Genomic DNA, 8,802 nt, shown 5'->3' with positions numbered 1-8,802 from the left:
GGAGTTCCACTACCAACACAACTGCGTTTGGCTCAAATCCACCAGCTATCCCTTAGAAAAAAGATGAGAAATCGCCTTTTGTGCCACTTAACAGCATTTGAAAATCCACTGGAGGATCAACTCTGTATCGATTCCAACGGGAAAGCACATAACCAAATTCACAATAAATATAGTTGTAATAAAATTGTATACACCGTGATTTAAAATGTCTGCATTTACAAAATGCACGCAATTGTGTTGTGAGCCCCTCCCCCCCATCATTAAAGCCATTCTGATTTGTAATTGTGCAACAATACAATTTGTATTTGTATTCTTTCACTGGGCACCTAAAAGATGATGTGGGGTGTGTGTGTGTGTGTGTGTGTGTGTGGTGTACATTCAAGTTGGAACCAACTTATATCTGACCTTCCAGTTGGTTTTCAGAGGCTGTAAAACACTGTTGTTGTTGTTGTTGTTGTTATGTGCCATCGAGTCGTTTCCGACTCATAGCGACCCTATGCACAACAGCTCTAAACCCTGCTCTATCCTGCGGCAACCGCACCGCCTCTGACACACCCACCCGGATTACCCCAGTCACCGAATCAATCCATCTCATAGAGGGTCTTCCCTCCTGCGCTGTCCCTCCACCCTCCCAAGCATGATGTCCCTCTCCAAGGACCCGTCCCTCCTGGCAACATGTCCAAAGTATGTCAGACGAAGCCCCAGAATCCTTGCCTCCAATGAGTAGCTTGGTTTAATCCTCTCCAAGATGGATCTGTTTGTTTTCCTGGCAGTCCAGGGTACATTCAGTACCCTTCTCCAGCACCACAGCTCAAAAGCATCCACTCTCCTTCTGTCCTCCCTAGTCATTGTTCAACTCTCTGATGCATAACAAGCGATTGCAAATACCATGACCTGTAGCTATTAAAATAGACCATAGCTGCTGAAAAGCTGTTGTCTTGAAAGCTCTCATGCTGTGTTGTTAATAACAGTAGATCTTCAATGGAGCTATTACCTCTGCTCCATAAATCACAACTGCTTTTAATCAAAGAATATTAAAATGAACTAGTTGTCACTGAGAGATTATTCTGGTGAAAAGGTGCAAACTTTTCAGATGCAATCAGATTTAGATTTAGGCTAGACTCTGGTACTTTGAGGACTCATTCGAGATATGTGACTGTGTGTAAAGATTTGGCTCATAAATCATGTTGGAGAAAAGTAATTCCATTAACAATCATAAAAAATGATTCCATATTCTTATTTGGCATATATCTCATATAAAGTCCGATTCTTTTGCTCAGGATTCTGGGATGATTTGAAAAGAAAAATAAGATAATGAACAGGGTAGTAGTATTATTTAGTCATTATTACCATTTAAGAATTTCATTGATTACTGAATTTTTGTTTCATGTGATACTATTGGTATTGTTGTTGTTAGATGACATCAAGTTAACTATGACTCTTGGTGACTCTATAAACAACAGATCTGAACCTTGCCCTATCTTGTGCCATCTGCCCAGTCTCTGATATGCACTAGTCCATTGTTGCAATCAATCCCTGCTACTGTGTCAATACTTCTCATTAAGGGTCTTCTCTTAAGCTGAGAGTATTCCACTTTTCCAAGGATGATGTCTTTTTCCAAGGTCTAGCCCCTTCTAACAACATGCCCTAAGTATTTGAGGTGAGGCCTCACTATCCTTGCCTCTAAGGGAAAACATGGTGTTACTTCCTTCAAAACATACTAGCTTGTTCTTTTTGCAGTTCTTCTGTCATCCTTACTCATTGTCCAGCTCGCAGATGCATAGCAAGTGATTGAAGAGATTATGGGCTGAGTCAGGCACACCCTAGTCTTCAAACTGACATCAATAATTTGATTGGGCCGTGACTTCAGACTTTCACAGTGCAATATGTTTCCTAGTCTTCTGACTGCTGATACTCAGTTTGTTGATTGTGGGTTCAAGTAAGGTGACATTGTTGTCAAGCTCAATCTTTTCTTCATTTATCATGACAATTTCTATTGGTCCTGTGGTGAGAATTTTATTTTTCTTGATATTGAGATGCAATTTATATTAAAGGCTTTATTCTTTGATCTTCTGCATCAAAGGTTTCAAGGCCCCCGCATCTTTAGAAAGCAAGTTTGTGTCACCTCAGATCCTGATGGCACATTCTTCTTCATAGAGTCTAGCTTCTTGAATAATTCGCTCAACATGCAGATTGAATAAGTGCAGAGAGAGGATACAACTCTGGTGAACATGTTTCTTTATTTTAAATCATGTCATGTTCCCTTGCTCTGGGAATACAACAGACTCAGTCTAGGTATATGTTTCAAAACAGCACAGTTAAGAGTCTTGGAAATTCCATAGATGAAGTGAGAGTCAACAAAAGAAGAGTAAGACGTTCAATGAGACGCACTCACCCCTATCCAATAAAAAAAGGCTCAAAAACAGCAAAATGTGAGGCTAGTGCAGGGTTAGTACAGCTTGTCACTGTTGTGTATGGGGTAATTATGAGAAAGAAGCAACTCAGGGACACCTTACAACAACAAAAACATCACCCCAAAGTGGCATAATTTTAAGGTTAATTATGTATTTTATACTTCATTCTTTCATAAAATGAATTAAAAACCTACCTTCCACTTGTGATGATACCACAGATTAAAATCAATAATAGAGAATTTTTTTCTTTACACTATAGATATGTTGTTGCTGTTGTTAAGTGTCGTCGAGTCACTTGCGACTCATAGCAACTCTATGTGCAACAGCCCTAAACTCTGCTCTGTCCTGTGCCAATCACATTGTCTTTGATACACCCATCCTGATTACCCTAGTCACTGAATCAATCCACCTCAAAGAGGGCCTTCCCCTCCTGCGCCATTATTCTACCCTTCTCCAAGGACCAGTCCCTCCTTACAACATGTCCAAAGTATGTCAGATGAAGCCTCAGAATCCTTGCCTCCAAGAAGCAGCCCGGTTTAACCCTCTCCAGGATGAATCTGTTTGTTTTCTTAGCAGTCCATGGTACACTCAATACTCTTCTCCAGCACCACAGCTCAAAGGCATCAATTCTCCTTCTATCCTCCATAGTGATTGTCCAACTCTCTGACGCATAACAACTGATTGCAATGGCCATGACCTGTATCATACGCACCTTAGTCTTCAGTACTTTGGAGAAGTCCCTAACAGCAGACTTTCTCATTGCAATACATCTTTTAATTTCCTGGCTACTGGTGCCAAGAGTGTTGACTGTGGAGCCAAGCAAACTAAAGCTGTAAACAACCCCAATCTCTTCACTATCCATCTTGATGTTACCAATTGGCCCCATGATTAGAATCTTTATCTTCTTGATACTGAGGCTCAGTCCATATTGAAGGCTGTAGTCTTTCACCTTCTGCAGCAAGCGCTTCAGGTCCTCCTCAGTTTCAGCTTGCCTCCGGAAACCTTCTTACATATATGTGGATAAAATTCTATTATTCAGATATGATTCAAAAGGTGCTGTTACATTTGAATGACAGAAGTTAAAAACACAGATATAGATGGCAGAGATATGCTCATTGATCGCTTATTGCTGAGAGGGCTTTTAGGAAAAGACATGCTTATGTAGCAGCAGTTCAATTCTCAGCATGCTGACATAATTACATGCTTCGGCATGTGTGCTTAATGACAAACTGAATGAAAGCCAGAAATGCCTTGGAGACCATACGACTATTGGCTCAAAGATCCACACTTTCCTGAATCCTATATCTTCGATTACTTATAAGAGATGATGACATTTGAATAGTGATAGTCTAGTAAGTTGCATTTCTCCAATGAATATTCTTTCATATATCAGATCATCTGTAGCTTTTTTCAGTATTGCATTTTTATTATCAATATCTTTGTAAATCTGATCTTGACTTGCCTTTGGGGTTGGAAACCTTACATTTGAGAATGATAAGTCACAGCTGTATCTCCAGTGTATTTCTGAGGCTATAAGTCACATGAAAGGAGATTGTTTATCTTCTCCTGCAGAGTTGTTGGTGGGTTTGAATAGTCAGAGAAGCAACCTTTGGGTTAGCCCAGCGACTCCCTACAAACTAGACCACCATAATCAAATATCAAATTGTATGTTGTGTATATTACTAATGAAAAAATGTATAGAAAACCATTAAGAAAAAAAATGGAGGGCTATGAGTACAAGGTGAGTACAAGTATCAACAGTAATAAAGAGGCTATAAAAGAAATATGACATGATTTTCAATGGAGAAAGGTTAAAAGCATTCCCTTTGCAAATAGGGGCCAGATAAAGATACCCACTTTCCCCACTCCTATTTAATATTGTATTGGAAGTACTTATTAGGATAGTATGACAAGAGAAGGAAAGAAGAGGTATCCAAATCTAGAAAGAGGTGGTGAAACTGTCCCTATCTGCAGGCAATATGACGGTGTATACGGAAAACCCCAAAGACTCAACCAAAAGAACCTAGGAGACCAGTTTAGTAGAGTGGCAGGATAGAAGATCGAGATAAAAAAATCAGTGAGATTCCTCCACAATAACACAGAAAAGGAAACTAAGAAAGCAATACTATTTGCAATAGTCAATCAATCATGAATTAAGATACTCTGGAACAAATCTAACTATAGACATAAAAGATATTTATAAAGAAAACTACAAAACACTCCTGTGAGAAACAGTAAGAGATCTAACTAAATAGAAAATGTTCACTGTTCATGAATAGGAAGGCTCAATATAGTGAAAATAACAATCCTACCAAAAGCAATTGGCAGGTTTAATGTAATCCCAAATACAAACATTGAATTCATTTTGAAAAGAGCAGAAAGGCACTGTTGTTGTTGGTATGTGCTGTTGAGCCACTTGCAACTCACAGCAAACCTATGTGCAACAACTCTGAACACTACTCTATCCTGAGCCAAACTTATTGACCCTGACACACCTACCCACATCACCCCAGTCACTGAGTCAATCCATCTTATTGAGGATCTTCCTCTCTAGTATTGTCCCTCCACCTTCCCAAGTGTGATGTCTCTCTCCAAGGACTTGTTTCTCCTTACAACATGCCCAAAGTGTGTTAGATGGAGCATCAGAATCCTCACCTCCAAGAAGCAGCCTGAATTTTACTCTCTCTAGGACAAATTTTTTGTCCATTGAAAGGAAATAGACAAGTTTATTAAGAAAGTAAAGAAACTCCAAATAAGTGAAGCATTTCTGAAAAAAGCAAAATGACATAACAAGACACAGCACTTCCTGATCTCAAAACCGTAATAACCAAAACATCAGTGTTAGAATAATGACAGACACATAGATCACAATTGAAAACCCCAAAATCAATATATCTATCTATGGTCAACTGGTATTCAAATGCCTATCAAATGGTGAAACAACATCTTTAACAAATGGTTCTGGCAAAACTGGAGTTCTACATGAAGAAAGCTGAAGTGGGATCCACATCTCACAGCATACAGAAAAATAAACTCAGGGTGGATAAACGACCTAAGAGGAAAGCCCAAATCATAAAAATCATAACAGAAAAAATGAGACCAAACTTAGCAGCGCTAGTTTGTAATATAAACAGGCTTGCAAATACAGTGAGAAATACACAAACAGGAGAGGTTAATGTTGACAAATGGAAACGTCAATAGGTTAAGTGCCTGTGTGCATCAAGAACTTTTTCCAATAGCATGAGAAGAAAACCTACAGACCTGGGGTAAAAAACAAAACAAAACAAAACATTATTTAGCATTGACATCTCAAGATTTCTTATAACAAAAGATTATAGAATACTACAGGGCTTCTAAAAGGAAAAGACTGATAACTCAATCAAAAAATTAGCAAAAGAGATGGAAAAAAGACCTATCACAAAAGAAGACATTCAGATGGCCAGCACACACCTAAAGAAATGCTCAAAATCACTGACAATAATAGGGATAAAATCAAAACCACAATGAGATAACTTTTACCTCAGCAGCAGTGGCAAAATTTAAAAGGACAGCAAGTAAGAAATGTTGGAGAGGAAATGGTGGGATTGGGACTCTCATGCACTGCTGGAGGGATAATACAATTGTACAACCACTTTGGAAGACAGTTTAGCATTTCTCAAAAACTGAACATAAAACTCCCGTATGATCCAACTTTCCATTTTGAGGAATATATCCCAAGGAAAAGAGAACTGTGACAAATGAAGATTTGTACAGTGATCTTCATAATAGTGTTACTTACAATTTCAAGAACATGGAAAACAGCTGAAATGTTCATCAACAAATGAACATATTGAGAAACTGGGGTGCATTCACACAATGTAATATTATGCAGCACACAGGAGCAATAATTTACTAAAATAGTATATTACATGGAAGAGGCTAGAGAGTGTTATGCCGAGTGAATTCAGCCTCATAAGAATAAATGCTGCATACAATCAGTATTGTAAAAATTGAAAAATAGTCAGATGTGGATAAAAGTCCAAAGGGAAGGGTAGGGGAGTAGAGTGTGGGGGGGGGGGAGAGAATCACTGGGATGACAGTGTTTGGTAGGTAAAGGGAAGGAGTGAAGGAATTAGGAAAGATCCAATAGGAACCTGAAAAGACGGTGTAACAGTAGGGGTAAATCAAGGGTGATTAAATTTATAAAACACCATGCATACGAATGACTATATGAAACACAATGTGAATGAAGTAATGTGTAAAAAAACAATGTATATAAACAAAATACAAACTTTGTATGCTTATCAATATAAAATAAAATAAAATTTAAAAAAGTGACAGAGATTAAGATTCAGTGAAATCTGTCTTTGGGAACATTGATCTGTCTTCCTTTCTAGCATAGTTACGTTATGCTGAAATTCTCCCTACCCACAGAGACTCAGTATGTCTGAGTTTAGATGGACCTCTCTAGCTTCAAAATGCAATGCTTTTAATAAAAAATCTGATTTTCTAAATAACTGAGGAAAATTTACTGTAAAACTCTTAAAACTTAATTTCCAGGGATCTTCTCTTGCACACTCCACTCCAAAGACTCAGACCTAATTTGTAGTCATTATCCTGCTTTAGTTATTTAAAAGAGAGTTTTAGATTTCCTAGCTTGGCTCAGTCTTTTCTCTGAATAGCTGAGTTTGGTATGTTTCTAAGTAGTCTTAAAATTTGCACATATTAACTTAGAGATGAAATGATTAGGCTGAAATTTGGTTATATGGCAATTAGGAATAACAAAACTACTCAAAACTTGAAATAAAATAATTTTTCTTTTACCCATTGATAGTTGAATGTGATGACAAGAAGATCTTTTTGCTTGGAGTTGTTTTATCTTCATTTGACTATCACTTTCCTATACATAGAAAATGGGTAAGTAATAGTAGTGTCAACAATGACATGATAATGAAGTTTTATTAAATAGCACAACCTTTTGTCACACTGTGGCTTCTACTGTAAAATTTAGCTAAACTTGAAGCCAGACAGACATTTTAATGTAAAGAATTTAAAAATTAGGGAAGCTCTGGTGGCCTAGTGGCAAGGAGCTGCAACTACAATCCCAGAGGCGCACAGTTCGAATCCACCAGATGCTCTGCCGGGGAAGGAGGGACAATCCCCTCCTGTACCAGTTAGATCTGATTTGACGGTACACACACACAAAAAGAATAAAAAAATAAAAAGAAATAAAAAAAGAATTTAAAAATTAAGACATGGAAGACTTATGAAATGAAAGAATTCATATTTGTTTAAACATAATAGGGAGGAAATAGTAGATGCCATTCATGCAACAAATAACAAAGATTTGCTTTGAAATAGTTAATAAAATTTATCTTTACACATTAAGACGCATGGCAAGATAAAACTGGACCACTGAGTGATAAGATTGTCAAATTGGATTACCTTGTAGACTACCCACTAGTTTTAATCTATTGTATATGGTTTAAGAACCATCGTTCAATTTTAAGGAGACTTCAATTTGGTGTTGTAAGCATGCTCATTGTTTTCAACTAAAATTACTCTCTACAGCAGGTGTCAGAAAACTGCAGCTCATGAGTCCAAGCTAGCCCTACTCATTTTTGTATGATCTACAAGTTATGAATAAATTGTACATTTTTAAAGGCTTATGGAAAAAATCTTCAATAAAAAAAAAAGCTCATGATATATATGACAATTATAAGAAACTCAAATATTAGTGCCTATAAAGAAATCTTATTGGGATATAGCTGCACTAATGTATGTATGTTGTTGTTATGTGCCGTCGAGTCGCTTGTGACTCATAGCAACCCTATATACAACACCCCTAAACTCTGCTCTGTTCTATGCCAATCACACTGTCCCTGAAACACCCATCCCGATTATCCCAGTCACTGAATCAATCCAACTCACTGTCCCTCCACCCTCCCAAGAATTATGTCCCTCTCCAAAGACCAGTCCCTAATTACAACATGTCCAAAATATGTTAGACAGAGCCTCAGAATTCTTGCCTCCAAGGAGCCACCTGGTTGAACCCTTTCCAGGATGAATCTGTTTGTTTTCCTAACAGTCCATGGTACTCTCAATACCCTTCTCTAGCACCACAGCTCAAGGGCATCAATTCTCTTTCTGTCCTCCTTGGTCATTGTCCAACTCTCTGACGCATTATTACAAAGTGATTACAAAGACCACGGCCTGTATCAGATGCACCTTAATCTCCAGAGAGACACCATTGCTCTTCAGTACTTTGGAGAGGTCCCTTGTAACAGCAGACTTTCCCATGGCAATGCACCTTTTCATTTTCTGGCTACTGGTGCCAAGAGTGTTGACTGTGGAGCCAAGCAAACTAAAGCTGTGAACAATCTCAGTCTCTTCACCATCCATCCTGATG

Source organism: Elephantulus edwardii, unplaced genomic scaffold (assembly GCF_000299155.1).
Source record: "Elephantulus edwardii isolate Elephantulus edwardi_28Jun2011 unplaced genomic scaffold, EleEdw1.0 scaffold00034, whole genome shotgun sequence".
In the NCBI taxonomy this organism is placed as follows: Eukaryota; Metazoa; Chordata; class Mammalia; order Macroscelidea; family Macroscelididae; genus Elephantulus; species Elephantulus edwardii.
The sequence above is the reverse complement of the archived record's forward strand: the minus strand, read 5'-3'. Positions refer to the sequence as shown.